This window comes from Brachyistius frenatus, unplaced genomic scaffold, assembly GCF_029030835.1.
Source record: "Brachyistius frenatus isolate BFR_SWC_R1_liver_20210118 unplaced genomic scaffold, ASM2903083v1 Contig_39, whole genome shotgun sequence".
Taxonomy (NCBI): Eukaryota; Metazoa; Chordata; class Actinopteri; family Embiotocidae; genus Brachyistius; species Brachyistius frenatus.
In genome coordinates this window covers 1,329,826-1,352,500 of record NW_027210638.1, presented here as the reverse complement: position 1 = coordinate 1,352,500, position 22,675 = coordinate 1,329,826, and the positions used below count along the sequence as shown (strand labels likewise).

Genomic DNA, 22,675 nt, shown 5'->3' with positions numbered 1-22,675 from the left:
TGTGACATGGTGGCAGTGACAGCAGGGGTGGGCTGGGTTAGCATCCGACCAGCCAAGCCTGCTTGCTCACATACAGCCATCAGCGCTAATCTCCTGCTATGTGCTAACAATAGCGCTGATGTGCTTGCTTTCTGGAGGAGCTTTGCCCCCCCACCCTCCTCCCCCCAAGCCTGCCTTATTTGCGTGATCCCATAGCAGCCAGCCGTCTTTAGCTTTCCTATTACTGAAGGAACAGTAGAGATCAAATCAACCGGGATATTGTCGCTCCCCTGAAATAGCTGTGTGATTGAAGACACACAGGTTTCCAGATTCAGCATCACATGAGCTGGGACATGTGGAGCAAGTGGATAAACAGTTCTCTAAACCAATTACTTTTCATAAAGCACATTGAGATTAGTAAAAGAGAAAATGTGAAGCAGAATAGTGGAGATGAGAAGGGAAGATACAGCACTTAGTGTTAAACAGCGTGGCAAGAGAATGAGAGAGTTTGGAAAATGAGAGACAGACAAAATGAGGAGACTTCAGGGGCCAGACAAAATGACAGAACAATATTTTAAAACAAGTCAGCAGAAAAGCACTACAGACTTTAATATTTTGAACTGAACCACATAAATGTGAATTATACACGACAAGAGTTGTTACTTTCTGTATTGGTATGGTACGTGCAGAGAAGAACACAGATTGCTTTAAAAAATTTACTTCCACTTAGAGACAGCATATGTGCCTTCTCATAAATGCTCTACTTTATATTCATAGTAGACATTCCACTTTCAGTAGTCAGTAAAACAGTACTCAACAATTTGCCGGTGAGCTCTGGAGTAACATGGGGTTAGTACCGCCTAAAGGGTACCTTAACTTACAATTTGTACTAAAAGTGGCCTGGTTTTCTAAAATAATAATTTATTGGATTTTCCCCTGATTTTTCTGTCCCCTTACAGAAACATGCTGTGTTTTCAGGAGGTCACAGATCAGCACAATAAATGTATGATACTACATTACCTAATGTATTGGGTTTGGCTGTAATTTATATTTTAAAAACTTGCAGTAGAATGTGCACGTTGTTATGAGGGCACTGTCTCATGGTACTGAAGTACATTTTAATTATTTTAAAAGCAAAATACATCTTATCTTTTTTACATAATTTGTAGTAAAAGTAATTTGTTTCCCACTCATTAATCTGCAATTTCTGATACACTTCCTTGTTTACCTTCACTAATTGGGATAATAAATGTGTATGTATTAATGTTACTCTGCTGTATATTAGCCAGGATATGGTCTCTCTTTTTCTCCTGCCTGTATTTTCTTTTAATATTTATAAGCATATGTAGTCTAACACATTTCACAAAGTCTTTAAATCCCGTAATACCCCCTGGGCATTGAACTTAAAACATGGCAAATTACATTGGACCTCAACTGAACTTAAAAGGCGAAGGTTCCCCCGATGGTATGTCAAAGTGTAATCCTCCATCTTAACACATTCTCCCAAGCATTCTTTGTTTGTCCATCTGTATGGTTCTTTCCTGTACCTTGAGGTTATTCAAAGACATAAAATTAGGGTACTGTGAGAGATGCCATGGCTCCGGTAAATGTAATCTGGCTCTTTAAAAACGGTAAACAAACTGTTACTCAAAATGCTAGTTTACTGCAAAGTCTAGAGACAGGAGTATCATTATGACAGACACTTCCTTGATTAGGTAGAGAGGCTGAGGGAAGGTTCCCTAATCCCGCTGAGCTGAATGACAGCCAAAGGCACAGCTAGAGAAAGTGGGACTGCAATGTCACACTCACTACCAGGTTAGTAGGCATCTGGCAAGTGACCATTAACTCGCTGTCCGAGTTCACAAGCAGGTCGAACACACCAAAAGCTACAGCAAACACACTCAGCACACTGGAAGTGTGGAGCAAACAGCAGTCTTCTTGGCCTGTTACCCATTTTCAAGGTGAGGGAAGCATTAAACCACAACTGTAAGAGGGTGATACATTTCAAAAGCAAATAATACAGATAATGCCTTGCCTGTAGCAACTAATCTATGTATCTACTCAATCCCAAAATGCAACATATTGTCCCAGTCCCACAAAGGTGAATTAGAATGTATTGTATCCTCAGATGACATGAATGTACCTTCATTTTTTTTTCTATCATTTTTTTCTCATGATCACTTCAGCACAGTCCAAGACTTTTGATTTAATTCTGCTTGATTAATAACTCAGTTCTTGAAATGGTAATTTACCAGTGATACAATATCTGTATCACAATTCAAGTTAAAATATAATTGAATGAAGTGAAGTAAACCCTTGCTTAATTCAATACACTCAGTGGTATTACCTAACCCTGATTCAAACTAATTATAGAGAATATATTCCATTTTTAAATATAACATTTAGTCCGTAAAATCTCGCCTGTGCAGATTGCAGAGGCATAGTGACTAATGTGTGATTGATGAACAGCATGTATCATCTTCAATTCAAACCTCATGTCAATATGTCCTGTAGCCTAGATCTATTTTAAAATTTGATGTCATACAGTTTTTCAAAACTTAAAAGCTAAAAAAACAAATCCTCTTCACAGACAGATAAAAAGTCAGTGGAAAACAACCTACAAATTTTCATTTCACTTCAAAAATGAATGCTGAACTTTTTCACTCAAGCGTACACAACAATACCGTTCTTGTTCGAATATTTCAGTGTTGCTCCATCAATTAATTTGGATTGAGGTCCACTTCACAGAGGCTGTAATCACAATGCAGCCGATCCTTTGATGTTGGAACAAATGAGTACAAAAATGGCAGAACAGTCTTATGAAGATGTGTTCTCCTATTTCACCACTGATAACACTGGCGTAGCTCTCCCCTAAGTCAGTGAATCTCATTTCCCTTACAATGATGAAATCCTCCATTGTCACGTTAAATGAGAGGATCGGGGAGCCGAGCTTTTTGGGGTGTAAAAAAGACTCCTCCACAGTTCCCCCTGTTTGCCCACTCATCCATTGAAGAGTATTTGCATTTTTGACATTTATGGGTGTGCTTCCAACACTTGCAGTATAATTTATATGACTTATACAGCTCATTTATAGATTGATAGCTGCCATTCTTAACTGGCTGTAATGAATGCCTCATCACTGCACAAAAGTTACTGTGCTGGATCTGACGTTATCCCAGAGACACCACCGAGCCACTTTCATTCTTCATTAAAATCTAATTTGTCTTTGGAAGACAGAAGCCAGTGTAACACCCCTTGTTTTTAATGCATCATTTTAGTCTGTCCAAGGAAACACAATTTGCCATTCGGGTTCATCATTCAAAAGCGAACACTGAAATAAAACTAAAAGAAGAATTCCAATTAGGACACGTCACGTAGAAAGAGCAGCACACTGTGAAGTTTTTGACCCTCAGTACACACAGTGATGAGAGATTAGTGAGGCAGCGGTTCCTGACTTACAGATCCCACAATCAAGATGTGACACTTATATGTCCTTCAAAAGACCTTGTCCTGTCTAATCAGTCAACCAGGCATGTCCATTGTGATCTTTTCCACAGTACAATAGGAATAACTTGTTTCTGTTCTACCTCCTTGCTGAAGCAGTTTAACCTTTTTAGCCGTAAGGCACGCCTCACATTCATGTGACCTCTTTTAAATACAAACTACATATTCCAATTCAAGCTTTGCAAAAAGAAATAGAACAGCAAAATTGTGCCTTAGAGCAAAAAAAATGAAAAAAAAAAAAAATGAAAAAAAAATGCAATGATGGCCAGGACATTAAAGAAAGAGCTGCAGATGAAGCTAATGAAAACAGAAAGAATCTGATTCTCTTTTATGCTTCGATTAGTGTTATGCAAATGCAGACCACACTGTGGGAATAGGAAGGATTTCATGCCAGCGACCATAGGAGTCCCACCTGTTTCATCAAGCACAGAGGACCCTTTTAACCTATCCACACGGTCATAAAAAAACAATACATGTCCCAAAGGGCTTTGTCATCCTCTGCAATAACAGCTCATTCTGGATTTGCTTTTGAAATGGATGATTTAACATAGACCACCTGCTTTTTTTTCCTGTCCCTTTTTCAACATAAGGTTACAGAAAGGGAACTGATTACTCTAAACTGGTCTGCAGATCAGATGCAGATTTAAATCAACACACCTTTTATTATCAAGTAGCATTGGGATAGAGGGAAACCCACATCATAGAAACAAGGTTACACGCGCTGTCATTGCTTTTCAAGAACACAAAAGGATAAATTGAAGAGCTGTACACGGTGACCGACCTTTGTTCCTATCACCCATGCTTGCATCTACATCAACATACAAACTCTATCGTTCACACACACACACTCATAAACCTCGGCATCGTGCAGCCCCAGAGGGAAAAAGCAAACCACACACCTCATGAATATTACAATGAGCTAGATCTGGGTCATTAATATGACACATTCGTTACACTGGAGCCCAATTAGTAGTCAACATAGAGCCTGGAACGCTCCCCTGTTACTATACATAATCACTATATCACTGCAACAGACTCTGGAGCAGCGAAGGATCAAACCACAAAGTCACAAGGCATATCAAGGACTCTTCCACAGATAGCGTGACTTCATGAGAAGGTCGCAGCTGCTCGAAAAATGCAAACAACATCATTTAGAAATATTATATCTGAGCTCCACATTGCATAAAATCATCAACTAGCTATAAATAAACCAAATATTTTCTATGTATTGTGTAGAATGGGACAATATCAAAACTATACATGATGCTTGATATTAAAAAAATTACTTTATTAAATTAAAGATAAAGTATATATATATATATGTTTATATATATATATATATAATATAAAAGATAAAATTACTTTATCTTTTGATTCAACTAAATTTAGGAGCTTAGAAGTGTTAAGAAGTATCAACAGAGTAAAATGAAATATGAAAACGTACAACTATTTTGAGAGAGATTCATGTCGCCCCCGCCACATCCGACCCCCCTCTGTGCAGTTACTGCAATCGGCAAGTCACTGGAGCGAGCAAATAATGATTCCTCACTGGCTTTTCACCTGCAAACATTGGCAAGAACTATTCACAACAAAGCTGGAGGTATCACGGCTGGGAATGAAACCTTCATCTCTGTCATGTGGAGAAATGTTTTACCTCCCTTCAATCTGTTTGCCTTAAATTAATCCTTAAAACATTCTCTTTTGTACAGTCAAATGTCATATTTCCTGATGTTAGTGTTGCAACCTGCCTCATATCTATAACATTCTTTAAAAAATTGTATTTATGTGTGACAGTTTACTTAAACAAAGGTTTTAAGACTCAATAACAGACAAAAGGACTTGTCATGCAATAACAAGTGTTTGGTGGCTTTGCAGTAGATGTGTAACAAACATTTATCTTCTACAAATCTGCTCAATAAATGATTCAAGGCCAGAAAGATGCAATGATTTGAATCCAGTCAGGTAGTATTACTTTCTCGGCATTTGTTAATCCGTTTATACTCATGACGGGTCCAACTGGAATTTATACCTTAACGTGCTGAAACATTACATTACTTACTTTCAGATAATATACCTACTCAGTTTCCAACACATACCTGCCAGTTGTCAAAATTATGTTAATGTATTCACTAAAATTATATGAAATATGACAAGGCCTTGAATGTGTTACTTTTTTTTTCTCTCCTCAGTGACAGACGGTCTGCAGCCAAATGCTGAGGAGTCTGGCACAGGCAGCAGGAGGCTAGCCATTGGGCAGTATGTACACACACACACACACACACACACACACACACACACACACACACACACACACACACACACACACACACACACACACACACGCACGCACACGCACGCACACGCTTCCTATCAAGCATGATTAGCTCCCTCGCTACTGCTTTCACAGACTACTCAATTCCATCAATTAAATTCTGTTTTCTTTCTTGAGAAATATCACACACTGACATGCAGATTAATACTTGTCATTTGATCAAGAATGTGCAACATGCTGTGCAACATTTGCTGTTATGTGTAAATTTGTTAATTTCTCTTATTCACTGTTTTTGTTTACTATTGACATTGCCCCTCATTGGAGCCTTGTTTTTTAATGTGCAAAGTTAAAGAACTAAGGAGCCTTATATGCTTTTAAAATAAAATGCCACCACAATATAAATAAGGCTTTTCTCCTAATCTTAAATCCTGACAAGCTGCCTGTTTGGAAAGTGCAAGGGTTTCATTACATGAAGTGGCATCTGTTTTGGATTAATTCATGTTGTCTATAAGGGAAATAACCCATTAACCAGACATTCTCAATTCATACAGCGTTTTCTGCCGCATTTCTTTTCTTCCTCACACATGCAGCAGAGGAGCGAACTGACAGCCCTCGCCACAAGGCCTTGACCTGAGCAGTGAAACACACTGGTACCACAGTAGACTCTATAGAGACAACTTGGATTAAATCAAGTGTAAGTCAATCCTTGTCAGATCAAAACTATCATAGTAGGGCAGCCTTGCCTACATGCAGGTGCCAGGATGAGTGACACATTAAGGTCAGAGACTAACAGGGTGAGTGGGGAGTGAGAGAAATACAGAAATATACCGACATTCGCACAGATCCACACTGAGATAGGCACACGCATCATGTCCACATGCATGCCCATGCACTCATGAGTGAAAACAGATAATCGTAAGCACAGAACACGGAGTATGTGCTCTGTCCTGGAATTAGTTCGTTCTTCTGTGTTTCAATGAGGTTTTTTTCCGTGCCAAATATTTCACAGCAGGTACATTTTGTCGGGATTTGGCACATTGGTGTGTTTTTAAAGGTGCAAGACTCTGTGGTTATAGACACAGGGATATTTTTTTTCCTCGGAATGATCAAAAGGTGCAATGTCTGTATAGCTCCACAGTCTAACAATGTGACTGCTTGCTGTGGTGTGACCATGCTGTGTTGTATTGTGAGGCTTTGACTGGTGACCAGACTCCTGCTGCCAAGCTGAATTGAGCTACCCACTGATTGTCAGCCCGATTGGGCTTATGAGTTAAAAAGCAGATCTGGGGGACAGACGGCAATGCTCAACCCAGATGTCCAGATCCCAGACATTCATTCTGCACTCCTGGGTGTGCAGAAGGCACCAGTTTAGGAGGGACCCGCATGCGCTTTTAGACACATGCATACACACTACTGCAACAAACGTCTACAGAAAAAGGTTTTTTTTTGTTTGTTTTTTTAAATCTTACACTCTGCATAGCTTTTGATTATGGAACAGCTCATGTGCACTTGGCTTTCAAGTTCACATTCAATCATAAAGGCCAAACCTACCACTTTAACGGTATACTTGATGTGAATGTCTTTTTTGTCCACGAAGCTTATTCAATTTAGTTTTAAAAAGCCTTTTTTTTTTCTTAACCACTGAATGAGCAGCCTCCTGTTCAATATTTATTGCAGGATAAGACTACTCCACTCGTCATGTTGTTCGTGCATCTTACTGTTGCTCAGGGTCAAACATTGATGAAGGCTACTGAAATGCATTGCTTCTTAACATTACAACATTGACATGTGTTCTCAAAGGGCAGCTGAATTTTTCATGAAATTATTTTGCTCAATATAATCTCTACAAATTTCAACAGCTCTTCTTTTGTCTGTTAGTACAACCACACTTCCAGGTTCCCTGTATGTTGGTACTTTCACCTGAGGAAACTACTGAAATTTAAGTGGATCTTTGTCAAATGCTATTTCTGCTTGGCTAGTACAAAATCTTTGTAACTACCCCCGCAGATAAAGCTCACAATTTGTTATGGACAAAACACTGTATAACAAAAATCCTGTTTCTTCTCTACAGGGAGAAGCCCATCAGCTCTAACAGGTCAAGTATCCATTACAGCTACAGGGGATTTTCTTTTCATCTAAAAAACAACACTACAAGTTAAAAGGTAGGCTGAACATCCTCTTGCACACACATGCACAAGCTTGTGTCCACTGTAACTAAGCTTTTCTTTGAATTCACGAACATCAGGCAGACTGAATTGATTGACAGGATTCAGGCTCCATTGGAAGATGCACATTACAGAACCTACAACGCAAACTATAGCTCTAATAGAATTGTGGCTTTAGCCTACGGTATTGAATTCTGGTTTTGTCACTGTGGACTGGCGTCTATCGACAACCTCTGTTTTAGCTAGCAGCTCGTAAGCTGCCTAGGGATGTGTAAGCCCCGGCTCTGTTGCTATGCAACCACTAAAAACCTGTTCGAAGGGCATCTCTCCAGTTCAAATGTTTTTAACTTTGAGTGTTTAGAGAACAGACCACAGAGAACTGAGCATGCGCAGCTCACTCTAAATTCCGCTGTCAACAACAAAAGATTGAGAAGACAGTGCTTGAGAGGAAGATCTCCTTTCCAGCCCTGCCTTCAATTTTCTCCTTGATTGCCTTTTGTTCTTTCTTTTTTTTTATCCTAAGAAGTACTTAAATATCTATATCTTCAAGAGGAACATTCAGGACAAATAAAGCGAAGCAGTAAGAGATAGCCCACCAACCTCTCCCACCTCATTTAACCTTTTAATTTAACAGCAAAAATGTATGTGGTGGCCAGGGCCAATATCACTTTGAACAGCCCCTTCCCAGTTGCCCTGAAGGCAGGAAGAATGAGTCCTCTGTGCTGCATATATCTATATTATGTGTGTGTGTGTGTGTGTGTGTGTGTGTGTGTGTGTGTGTGTGTGTGTGTGTGTGTGTGTGTGTGTGTGTGTGTGTGTGTGTGTGTGTGTGTGTGTGTGTGTGTGAGAGAGAGAGAGAGAGAGAGAGAGAGAGAGAGAGAGAGAGAGAGAGAGAGAGAGAGAGAGAGAGTCTCTGCAAGGATTTTCCCTGTACTTAAGTGAGCTGTTATTAACTGAGCCATCACATCAGTCCTACCTCAGGTGCTGTCACTGTCATTTTAGCAGCACGTGACATTTCAGCGAGGTCAAGAAAAGAGAGACTGGCAGCAGAGAGGAAAGTGACGATCACTAAGGCAAAACGACACCATCATCACGACTGGCAAGGTGGGTGATGTCAGGGAAGTAGTGAGTAATGATGCATCCTGAATTCAGGTCAGTGCTCTTAGCTGAATTTGACAAAGGTAGCGAGCAAATGGGGAGATATTGATGGAGTTGGAAGAATTCCTTTTGAGCCCGGACTTACAGCAGCAGAAATATTGTAAACTATTATTTCATAATAGGAAAACTACCAGCAAACACCTCATATTGTTGCCACATTAAGCATACTTATCTATATGTCATTTAATCCACTTATGTTCCCACAATAAGACTGGCAGTAGAGGCAGAGCAAAAAAAAAAAAAAAAGGGCGAAATGCTCCCTGGTCTCTGGCATGATAGAATGGCACTTTTATGATGTCTCTCAGATTATTCCTTGAGATGGATGGGCTGAGCTGGAATGCCAATTGATTAATCCATCGACTGGTGGAATGTGCTGCGGCCGTCTCCCTGCTCAGCTGTTCTTTCCGTGGACAAAACATTCAAACAGACATGCTGGAAAGGATGACTAATGATTAGGGCCACTGCAGATACCATACATGTCTGTCCATGTATGTGTGTTGTTCCCAAGATGTTGGCTTATGTTTAGTTGATAGAATATATTATATTATAAAAGCATACAACAGTTTCAGGTTCCGACTGGATAGTAGCAGACTGGAAACAAAAATTTCCCGGGAAAGGCCATATGAGGATTTTATTGTTACAGTTCTCTCTACAGTGAAACAACTGTGACAAATTGCCACATTCAACCACAAAACTCTCTTCAAAAGATTACATGCATCAGCCACCAACACAGTTTAGAATAAACTGATGTTTTTTTTTTTTTTTTTAATCACACTTATAATAGCTGCCTGTGATGCAGACTTCATGTTAGAGATAACTCCCTGTTGGCTTACGAAAGCCTCTTCTACATGTCAATTCCTTTAAGATGACTCTCTTCTTGCCTACCTCGGCAGCAATGCATGATTAATTAACACGTGACTCCCTCATGTATAAAATCCGCAATCATCAGCCACGATGCACTTTGCAACTGCTTCAAGTTATGTTGATGCTGCTTCTGTCCTGATCTCAAAACCCATTGCACTTTCAAAGTTTCTCCGCTGAGAGCTGGCAAGGACTAACTTGTCAAAACAATGTGGATTAAAGTTAACATGAACTTTGTCAGTTAACTTTTGATATGACACACTTGTGCTGGACCCCTGTGCCACTGCCAATATTTATGGAGGAAGAAATACACTCGTAATAAGGATTCATTCATTATATTAACCATAGCTTATTCCAATAGAGCTATGCTATGCAGGCTGTTGTAGGAAATGAAGTGCAAAACACTGAGAAATGAAATGTGTCCTTGAAACAACTTACAAACCCTATCAAAAATGAATGATAATATATATTTTCTGCTCTGAATTCTGTATTATGAAATCCATTATATTGTTGCTGTCAACGTCATCTTTATTTAAAAGCTTCTTTCACCTCCAGTATTAGGGCCTTTCAACTCCTATCCAGCCTTCCACTTCAGACCACCAGCATAGCACTGCTGGTTTCCAATACAAAAGGCAAAGAACTTGATAACAGATCACTGTTACAATTCCCTTTCTCCTTGAATGAAACCCCCTGAGAGATGTTATACCATGAGAAGATTAAAAGTGTATGGGTAGTGCCATTATTGATACAAGTCCCCAGCAGTGAAAGAAATGAATGCTAATGGTGTCCTAAACTGGCCTTTACAGAGATTAATCCGATTTGAGAAATGAACATTTTATTATATAGCACCAAGTTCTGGCCTTCATCTGAACTGACTTACAGGCTGAGGAGGGGGAAAAAAATGACAAAGGGAGAGTGGGAAGGGAGCATGGGTATACACCCTGTCGCTTTGTGAGACCATGGAACCTCATTGCAGTAGTGCCCTTTACCAGATGACAAGTTCATTAATTTTCTGACATGGTTGCTTGGAATGATTTTCAATAGATAAGTCAGACAACAATGACTGGAGAAATTGGACACAAAACAGATGTCTATGGTGGAAACATTATCAGCTGAAGATTGGCTTTGTGTGAGCAGCAGGAAGTCCCACTTGGTCCCTCTGCTGCACCTGCTCTGAGGCTATTTCCCACTGCTTAGAATAACTAATAGGGACACACAGGGGATACAGCTGCTGTCAGTCTCGCAGAGTGAAATAAACAAACACCAGTCAATCAGTCACTTTTAAAGTCACTTGCTCCTTACGTTGGCTGGATCTTTATACAGCCCACGACACCCTAAACCTACAGCCCACATCCACCTCCTAGAAAATCTCCACAGGGATGAAAAGGTTTGAGGAGTGTTAAATGGGGAGGAGGAATGGTCTCTCTTCTTATTACCATGAATCACACTGCACCAGTTTCTAACAAACAACTGTAATCTTGGGAATATGTAGGGAGGATTTATCACGCTAAACCCTCTGACAGGGCAAAAACATAAAATCAGCAGTCTAATTTGTCTCCCCAAGGTGATGCCACTCCATCATATGGAGGGCTTTTCTTTCAGTGGGTGAATAATGTTTGCCATGTTTCTCACTTTCACAGGTGAGAGATGCAATTTATTCTTTGCCTGAAGAGTGACAGCCACCTCTATTTATGCTTTTACCACCAACACTGGTTTGTCACCAACATGACAAACATCTGTTTTTCGGCTCACCAGATACAGAGTTCAAAGGCAGCGACATTAAATTGGAACAGTGGTTTGTAATCTTTGCTTAGCAGGTACTCATCATACAGATGTCGTCATTTCTACCTCAAAGTAGCAGATGAGAGGAGATCAACTGCTCTATACTGTGTTTAAACTTGTAAAAAATTAGGTTTTGCAACACAACTCGGTACAGCAGCAATTATCTTTTCAAGTTCTTATCTTTCACACACATGCCCCCCTAAAATGTCATGACAGCGTCATATGCTGCTTAGTGGCATATACTGTGAGAGGATTATATTCAGCAGTTTTGAGGCTCATATTTTCAAGCCATAAACTACAACATCTGCTCAACTGGTGAAGACGTCTTCACCAGTTGAGTAGAGGTTGGGAAGACAGCAGATTTTAATTTCAGCACCACGAAAATGGACAGCTCCTTCGCAGGTTACCACAGAGGGAATGAACAAGCCCCTTTCGTAGAAATCACACGCAGAAAAAAAAAAGATGTTAAAGAAAGAAGATAAGACGGATGTCATTGTGTCACTTATGCAGCAGTCAAATATGCCAGCCAGAGATGCAATCTTTAATTTGATATACCAATACCAAATGCTTTATGTATACCTTTAACTATTTCCCAGAGGTTACTACACAGGTGCACGTGCAGATTTTCAGATACTGAACGTAGGTTGAGCGCACACGGGTACAGACTGGGTGGATTGATAGGTGGATTAAGGAGTGCAGGTGCCTTGGCCGCATCCAGCACGTTACATTGTGAAAAAACCGGACCACGTGCATTTCTTACACGTCCCTCTTCAAATATGTATTTGACTCTGCTTGATAGAAACTCGTTCTTCTTTTTACTGCTCATGACATAAGCCTGACGCTCGCGCACTCAAGGGCGCGCAATGAAAGCAAGCAGACCGATGCGAGCGCGCGCTTCTTTCCCTTATCTTCCAAATCAGCGCACGATTAAATATGTTTTAAAGGCCACACCATTAGTGAGGGTAAAACATTGGAAGTGCCGTGCCCTGGTTCAGTTCATATTACTGATGTCATCAAAAGAAGAAAAAGAAAGAAAAAAAAAAAACTACCACATTTAGACAGCCAACAGAAAGAAGATGCTGAATTTGGCTACTTATATTATAGAGATGGGTAAGGCAATCAGACCTACATGTTCTGTAAACCACAAATAATAACTTACTCATTCACGAAGTCGCCAGGGACTGGAGGATCTCTGCTTTAGACGGAGAAGAGTCCCTCTTCCGCGTCCTCCCCAAAAACTGCATCGGAAAAAAAAAAAAAAAAAAAAATCCGCAATTCTCAGGCGATTTTTCAGAATCCGTGGTGGCACTTTCTTCTCAGACTCATTGCGCTCCCACTCTCAAAACGACGTGGTATGTAATCCACATATTAGTCCGGATGACATGCTATTAACTCTCAGTGATGATAATGTATCGGATATTTCCTCTCTTTTTTCAGGACGCACATAACACGGAGGCACCCACAAGTGCCATTGTTGAAACTACTCTCCCGATGCAAAGCGATACCCACTGTGGTCCCACGTTTTCTCCAAATGATGAGTGGGCTGGATGTAAAGAAACACTGCTTTTGATTCTTATCTCCAGTTTCAATTTTATGTTTAAAAAGTGACCTCTCCAAAAGCATGCAGAGCACGGGTAACCTCGTGTGGTCAATGTCCTGGTGTATACATCCTCAAAAGCCCGTCATTTAGACTGTATGGCGGATTATCCACACATTGAGCGGCAGAGTTGGGGTTATTTTAACGTCCCGCTGTCTTTCGTCTCAAAAATAACTTTTCATCAAGTCTCTAATAGCTACTTCTTATACATCAACCCCGATTTAATTTCACCGCACAACCCGATGCGGATTTCAAGATACCTATTTTCCCACCTGGTTATATCGACGAAATAAGACAAGCAGTATAGTGATCGAATAAGTATCCTGTTCATTAGAGAGGTGTAAATTGTCGCGATTAAAGATGATCTCTGTCTTCAGTTTGCTCAGTTCTCCATATTCGAGAGGAAAATGCTGGGATGCAACATCGAAGGGAGAAAAAAAAAAAAATCCAGCGGGATCCTCCAGAAGCATTTAAAGCTCCATTAGAAATTCAGGCAGCGACTTCAAGTGTGAAGAGTCTTCCTTGTTCACAAAAAAGCTCAAATCTTACATGTTTTCCGCACCGAGCCTTGATTTGTCTGGACGGGAGTTAGGTATATAGTTCACCAGTCGTCAATTCTGCGCCCTTGCTCCATCTCTGTATGTACTTCGGCAATTCGAGCCTCGCCTCGCCATTGATGTGACACAGGGGTAAGGATTATTATCCAGAAAGTGCCGATCGTCCTAGCCCTGTCTTCTGGTCTCTGGACTGCGGTGTGTTTTAGGCTGCTTCAAATGTGGTCACAAATGAGCCCGTTCCAATACGCGCAAGCAGGTTGCATCCATCGGTGCGCTTTACCGTGCTTCGGTGCGCTCGGCATTTCCGTACCTAAATAAAAACGCACGGCGCTGCACAGACGGACAATGAATTGATAAGTTCAGGAGGGGGTCATCGTGTAGGTTACCTCCCACCGACAAGCTGTTGTCTCCAACTGAGGCTGTTCCGCCAGTCACTGCTGGTGGGTCGACTGAGCCGTCAGCCGCAGGACTGAAGCAGCGAGAGCAGGAAATATTGTTTTCCCTCTCTTTCAGTCTTCACGTTGCTCTGCTTGTACTTCTGGAGCTTCTAAAATTTTGCCTTTGCAGGGAACCATATGCATTTATCTTTCTCTGAAGTCTGACGTCCCTTAATGTATTCTTTACCTGCGTCCTTCTCTTTCATTGGTCAGTTTTAATGGGCAAAACAAACGCAAATTATTGTTTATTTGTGTGTGCGTGTGCGTGTGTGTGTGTGTGTGTGAGAGAGAGAGAGAGAGAGAGAGTGAGTGAGTGTGCCTGCCAGAGAGAAAAAAAATAAAGCGAGCGAGCAAGTGACAGGAAAAAGAGAGAGAGAGAGAGAGATTTAGCTCAAGTGGGGAGACAGAGAGAGGAGAGAGAGAGAGAGAGAGAGATCCCTCCCATGTGTATCAAGCAAGGACACGACTGCCACCTACCGGCTCTCTTCGCCTGTTAAGTGCATGATATTGTGAAAGGGGCCTCAGGCTGATTTTCGCATAGGACTGCTCTCCCATGACGAACTAGGTTTTGTTTATATAGTCGTTGTTTATATTATATATATTTGTATTTTAAAAAGCTGCTAGGCAACAACAGGAGACAAGGGGCCTGCATTGTTACGGTGAAAAGAATATTGTCCACACAGTCACAGAAAGGAATAAATGTAAAGCACATGAGGGGAGTACTGTGACAAGTTTGACTTTCCAGAAAACAGATTAATAGGTGTTATAATCTTTCCAAGGCTTCAGCACTTTAGACCCTATTTATAAATGCTGGCTGAGTGTTATGAATTATGAAATAGGCCTACACGTTGCAGATTTTTAGCACGGTGGCTGACACAGGAGACTTCAGGTCTTCAGAAAGATTATTGCTTGTGAAGCGTTTATCTCTGGCAACCTGCTATGCTGCACATATTATGCTAAACTCAGTAATATTATACAATATGTATAATGGAGCTAAGAAAAAGTATGAATTTGCAGATAGGCCAGTTAGAGCACATCTCATCTAGAGAGAGGATGCACTCACAGACCATGTGACAGGAGATGTGAGAAAACATTTGAATGCCAGACCAGGGCTCTGTCCATCTAGCTGTCAACATCTGATCTCATTTCCCTCAGTGCTAAAGGCGTTGTATCATTCATCTGTCTTCATAACTGTCGACCTGCCTGTCTGTGCGTCTGGCATATGGCAGTAAAGAGTTCCGCCCTCTTGCTTTCCAGTCGAAGGAGACAACATTAAATAACTCTTTTTTTCACTTAATTCGTCCTGCCTCACATTTTACTGAGGTCTTATTGAGCAAGTGAATGAAAATGAATTATCATGCAAACTTGCTTTGCTTTTCAAGATAGTGAAGCAGCATTTTGAATGACACCCTTTGAATCTCGAGCATTTTCATGTCATTCACATGTAATTGCTCAGGTCAGAATTTTTTCTTTTGCTGAGGTTATTTTTGAGGGCTCTCTTCTATAATGTATGTCATGGTGCTGTATGACTGCCGCGCTTAATGTTTTGATGTAAAGCTTTTACTTCTCTCCAGCGAGGTGTCTGTCTCTATATATGTGGTGATCACGTCTTCCTATTCATTTGCTGTAACCATCACTGGACTTCATACTCTTTTTCTTTATTCGTCATACTTTTGAGGCTACAGAGGCTTGACTGGTAGAAATAATCTTCTTCAAAGTTAAGCTTTGGGATATTAAGAGGGTTTTTTGTTGTTGTTGTTGTTGTGAAAATACATTGCCTATAACCCCACTGCAAATCATTGCATTCAGAATAAATTAATCAACATATTCTTAGCCAATCTGACACATGAATTTTACAGTTTGGACAGTTGCACTTGTTTCATTTCTTCAGTCTCTATGCTCCAGCATATTCAATTTGAGATAAAATAATACTAATGTAACTACTAATACTAATGTGTGGCCTTTACACCAGTGCTTGGCAGAATGTAAGAGATAAAGCACATTTAGCATATTTAGCAAATAGTGATTTCTGTGCAGGGCACTTGTGCGTCATTTGCAAAAGAGGTCATTCGTTACACAAGGTGGAATAAAAGTTGAGAGGGTGGTCTGTCAATATGCAGAGGTTAAAAAAGCAAAAATCTATCAGACGACATGATATCAAAAGGAGTGGGTTTGTAAAACATCAACAGTTTGGTATAGATGTGCACAAGAAAACTAGGAACTGCCAAATGATCTGGTAGACTAAAGACTGCAGGTGGATGAGTGGACAAATTATTCTCATAGAGAAAAATCAAGCATTTATTTTTGCACAGCAAGTCAGGAATCCTGTCCGGGATGTAGGCGTACATGTTTATATGTCAACCATCGGGAGAAAACTTTATGGCCATAAATCCAGAGGAGTAGCCACAAGATGCAAACCCCTGGTAAGCTAAACTACCATCCACAAAAACATACAAAAGACAAGGAAGAATTATGGAACAAAACTCTATTTACCATTTACTCTATTGCACCTTTATCAAAGTAATGGAAAGTGTGGAGTATGGGGAAAGAAGTTTAAACAAAACAAAACTCAAAAGCAGACCACCTCATCTGTCAAACATGATGGTGGTTCTGCTATGGTTTGTTGCCTGCCAGTGGAACAGGACATTGGCATTTATTGATGAATACACAGCCGATGAGTACAACAGCCTAAACGCAGAGGTATACAAGAGCATTTCATCATTCAGCAGGACAACTGTACTACTGACAGTGGACTATTCTTGACTAGCTAATCTCACCTGAGCTGCATTTCACGTGTTTAAGACCGACTAAAGGCAGAGACACCTCATAACAAGGAAGAGCTGAGGTTAGCTGCAACAGTTATTGACAGCAGAGGCTTTTTGACAACATTATTATGATGTTGTTTGACTTTTTGTGCATCTTTTGAACGCCTGAACGTCTACCCATTGTTTTATTTTAAACTAAATATGCTCAAGCACAGCGTTTTAAGAACAAAAAATAAACTCTGCAACTGTCCAAATACGTGTGGCTTAACTGTATATGTTACAGATGTAAGATTGAATGCTATTGAAACATCATAGTAAAGACCCTGTCCTTGGAGAGTGTTAAAAAGGTGTAGTGCTGCCATTGTACACAATATGACCTTGTTCCATGAAAGGGCAAGACACATATAACACTCAAGGGGCCAGTTAGTCCTGGAGTGGCAAGGACAAATAAAAAATGCACTTAAGGGAAAGCTCTGTTATAGATTATTGGTTATTCTTTCAACATCCTCATCAAAATTAGTATTGGTTGACATTAACAATGTGAACTACAGTCAAAGGGGTGGTGTGTATTTTGAAATTATTATTATTTTTCTTATTCTGTTTTTTTTCATCATCACTTCATAGTGACTCATCTGTAAAATGATTGTGTTTGACAGAAGAAAGAAGAAAGCAGAATCATGAGAGTATTATGTTGTCAGAACCTGAATAATACATGTATTGGGACGCAATTAGATAATGTAATAATCATGTTGGGAGCACCATAGAGACCTGTAGGTCTCCGTCAATCGATCAAAACAAACATGTGTGCTACATTAAAGCTCAGGGCACTAGTTGTAAGTGAGAAATAACAAAATAAGGAGATACACAGTATGGGTTTACCCAAACATAAGAAGTAAAGACATTTTCTCCCAAAGCATCATGTGACCCACATCTTGTTATCATGATGACAATACTGTCATGTTACATTGGATATACACAGAATATACTGAGCAAGTTTAACCGCTTGCTGTGCTCAATGTCATACTGGACTGCTAAACAAATTCTTCACTCTAAAATTTGAATTTCAACATTTATTTTGAGTTTTTCCTTGTTATTTTGATAACAAACACGTTATAATACCTCTCCATCTATTTAATGTTCTTCACATCTCTACCTGCCCAGATATTGAGGAGGGAGTGTTGCGGCACCTACAGCGGCCTCCTTTAAAGGAGTCTCTGAATTCATTAATAATGTGTGTTATTTATTTTGAGATCTGTCATTCATTATTCATGATATTTTTGGAGACATCACAAGTGATACCCTGCAGGGCTCAGTGGTGTTAAAATAATGTAGCAAGGTGTGTGAGAGGTAAGACAGGGAGGCAAGTCTGTGAGCCTGCGAATGTTTCACTCGTCACTCCCTCGTGTTTCACTGTCTAATTGTCGACCTCCCTCTTAACTGTTCCATGTTTCCTCTGTACTTTTTGCAATCACATATTTTAACCACAGAATTAGTCTAGCTTGTACAGCCAATGGGAGAAATTCCACGAACACCTCGGCGATGATGTCTCTAAGATCCAAAGCAATTCATCAAATTTCACACAGACTTGATAATTAGGTGCATCAGTGTGTTTGCCATCCTATTTAATCTCCACTTTGATCCACACTAATCTCTAACTGTACTTCTTATCCACAGCTTCCTTTGGCCCATAGTGCTCATGATTGAAGAATGAATTTGTAGTTTCCATTCTAGGCCAATTTCATCTGGGGTTTTCGATTCACCCCCGGTATCTGGTGTAAATTAAAATGAATTCAAATCACACTTCACCCTAATAACAATCTCTAAGCCGCTTCAACAGCATAATATTATGGTGAAGGAGACTGGATGACTGGCTTAGTTATTAGATATTGGCTGCAGTATCAACAGAAGACTCACACACCAAAGGATGAATCAGTAAATGATCATTATATAATAAATAACGTATGAAAACTTACCACATAAATAATATGATTTCTCTTCCACCCTGTTAAGTTTATTTCATATATTAAAAAACAAAAGCATGCTTCGTTAAGTATTTCAAATAGCTTCCATATTTTTTGAATGAGACTAAATTATACCTTCACAGTGGCACAGGGTGTGTCCATTCAAGTACACTGAAATTTAGGAAGGCGCACTTTAACACATCGAGCTCTCTCTGACTGTCAGTGACGTTAAGAGGAACCTTTGAAGTTTGCAATCAGGCTTTCCAAGAAATAGCAAGGAAAGAAAGAATAGCAATTTCACAATAATTGAATATATAAATATACCGGCTTGTATCATTTCTCAAAATGAGGATATAATAATGAATACTTATTTATTAAAATAAAAAACAATGATCTATTTTTTTTAAACCATCTAAAATCCTCTAAAAATAAATAAATAGTACAAATAAAAAGATTATACATCACTCTAAACTTTTAACATTCTTCAAGTAGAATGTGTCATTGAGGGTTAATTGGGGGTTACAACTGGTTAATGTCAAGCTGTTTATCATAATTAAATTAAAGATCAGCAACATTCCAATTTACATGCAAAAAACCCCGAAAAACACCCTCTTTCAATTTGAAGGATTTTATAGTGATAATTAATTTATTGTCACTAAGATCATTTGGGTTGAGAATTTTGGTGAATATCAAAGAATTCATTTTAAATTCACAAAATTGTGTCTTCTGACCCACATGTGCCCTTATTATCCCAGAGAGAAAAAGAAGGAATTTTGCCTCAGGATAGTCCGTAACCATTGATGAAAATATTCAGCAAAATAAAAGTTTGATTTTTGATTCGTAGGAGAGCCCCATTTCTCAAAGAGAGAACATTTCAGAGGGAGATGTGTGACAAGAGATGAAATTTTGCCAGACATATTGCCAGGTGAATCTTTGCCAGTGTTTGGCCGTATGGTAAAGTACGGCCCAACGAAACATGGTCTGACAAACTTTCAGGGTTTTGCATGCAGTTATCTGAGGTTCGGTTGCTGGAATGCGTGGGCATTAAGAAATTATGTATTCCTTTTAGCCTGTGTGCAACTTCTTTTGTGGATCATGACTAAGGATAAGAATTTAGTGATGCAAAGATGATGTAGGCAGTTGAAATATGCTGTGTAAAATTTGATGGAAAAGAAGGCGATAGTAGAACAAAAATGATATTTGTGCTACGGAGCATGATGAAATGCAGTTTTGTACAATTCAAGGTCCAATCAAAAATATGTTTCTGAAGGATGGTTGCTTTAGCAAGTTTGGCAGTTTTGTGTGCACCACCATCCAAGGACTTTGTTTTTCAAATCTCTTGCAATCTCATGTCCTATGAGTCCATTTACAGAAGGCTGTGTGCAAAAGCACATGTACTAGATACATTTTGGTTACATTTAAAACTAGAAAAATAAATAAAGGCACGGGTAAACGGCGGTCAATTCAATATTACAGTTAAGAATATAGTTGTGTCTGCTTCCTTGTTTTAACACACAATCTGACTTATTTTTTGGCTGAGTATAAGTTCTTGGAGACATGTGAAGCCTATCTACCAAATCTGATTGCTGTAGGATTTTGGATTTCTGAGGCACAGGTCCAACACGTCCTCCTTCGGCCACAAACCTGCATATGAAGGATGTCAGCATGTGCCTGCCCAGAGACTTCACATTCCTCATCATAATAAAATACATATTGCACAGAAACATCCTATTTACTGTAAATGAAGAAAGTATTGAGCACTTGAGAGATTATCGTGCTGAAGGCCGAGCTCTCCCCCACACTTTTATTCCAGGAATTATGCCTGAAGTTATTAGTTATTAGCAGGTTCCTCAATCATTTATTACACTTTTTATATCCTCCAATGCCTATTAATGATTTACTCATCTCAAAACGTGGAGCACTTCCTGCATGTTCATATATTGTTTTTTTTTTTTTTTTTTAAACCAGTAGTAATCCATTTTACATGGTAGATTATTACATTCAGATAGATGTAAAAACAGATGACTGACAAGAAAGTTGATGCCGTATCAATAATTATCTCTCAGATATTCTGATAGTGACAGAAATATTTGTTATATGTAATCTAACATCAATAATGTATTATCTGTGGACATGCTTTGCTGTGATAAAGTCAGATGTTTAACATAAAGCATGGTTAGCTGTTGCCTCTGCAGGTGGGCTGAAGCTCACAGAACTATGCTCTGCATGACAAACCACCAAGGATACATAAGCACAGACCTCGATATGAGGATATTAAATGTATTTCATGTTGTGCTGTAATTATATATTAGCATACCTTTAATGGATTGGTTCAACAGTGTGTCCTTTTGAATAATATACAATATATTCAACAAAGTCTTCATGAAATTTAGCACCAAGAGCCCAATCTGAGCCGCAGCCATTCAGCCCCGCGAAGTTGAGCGTAACTACTGACAGTCCATCATCAGTATACTGTACGTCGTTTAACAACTCCCATATTCCTGCTAGAATTGTCTATTAATGCAGAGCCATTAAAGGCTTACTAAGTTTGCCACTGAGAAAATCTTGACTGACAATCAGAGGATAAAGCTTTAAGCATCACATAAACCTTGTAATCCTGTATCATAGCAGATTTAGACTTGGTGTAACCTCAGTTTCAGCTTGTTTATCTCCTTGGCTGTGTCTCTGTTCATGCAAAACAAGCAGTGCTCCAGACAATGGCGTACCTATTCACATATGAGGCAGGGAGCAGATTTGCAGCATCTGGATGTGACGGCCGATCCTCTCTTACTCTAATCCTCCGTGTGGCTGTCTTTCTTCTCAGACACATAGGGGACCATCTATTCATATCCTTCCTGCTATAGGGCAGATAAACAGAGGGAAAAAAATAAACAATGAATGGTCATCTAATCAATAACAAACATTAAAAGGAACTGCACATTTAATTGGCTGTTTGTATTTTGTTGGTTGGCAAAAATATACTGCTTACATTTAGTTGGATGGATGTTGATTAAATCACGTGTTTCTCTAAGATGCTATCACAGAAGTGTAAAACCTGTGGGAGCGTAACAGTTCATGATGACTTACGGATAGAAAAGATTATGTGACTTTTGCTATGGTTTCACTTTGGCATGTAAGGCAATTCATACATGCACTCCATGCATTGGCGTAGGCGTTGTTCCTGTCAAAATTTGGAAGACCTCAAAAGATCATGTCACTTAAATTCAAAGTGTTACCAGTAGGGTTTGAGGAGAGCTGCCATGTTTGTGAGTTTTCTGCAAAAAGTTAGCTTTATGATGATGTGTGAAGAAGGAGAGCTATGGCGATACATCTAACATTAGACAACTGATTTCGTTTTAAGCATTTGTTGTCTAATTTTTTTATCATTGTGTCATTTTTGCAACTGTCGTAGGCAAAATTCCCCCTAAAATGCATTTCATTATGCGAGTGTCAGGTAAGTGTCAGTTTATCTCATACAAATTTTTCATCTTTGACATTAGCAGTGTGTAGGATTATTATTTATTAATTACCCTTTATTCTCAAGTGTAACAGAAATGAAGTTGTTTTTACATGGGTCATTATAACAGACATTATAGAGTAAATTAGCCACAGCTTGTCCAACTTGTGGGTGTCGTGC

General features: G+C 39.5%; 1 protein-coding gene across 4 annotated transcripts in view; it reads right to left on the bottom strand.

The window, feature by feature from the left end:
• The window catches only part of LOC138622825 (leucine-rich repeat-containing protein 4C-like), a 157,507-nt gene that overhangs the window by 41,560 nt on the left and 93,272 nt on the right, over positions 1–22,675 (bottom strand). The window contains exons 2-3 of one of the 4 annotated variants that reach the window (XM_069701907.1): positions 21,765–21,896; positions 12,881–12,959 (exon numbers count right to left, since the gene is read on the bottom strand). The exons of 1 other annotated variant lie outside the window; for it this stretch is intronic. The gene's annotated coding sequence lies outside the window, so the exon portion shown is untranslated. Of the gene's footprint in view, positions 1–12,880; positions 14,585–21,764; positions 21,897–22,675 lie in introns of those variants that run through there. 2 more of the 4 variants (XM_069701908.1, XM_069701906.1) reach the window with 2 other exon arrangements.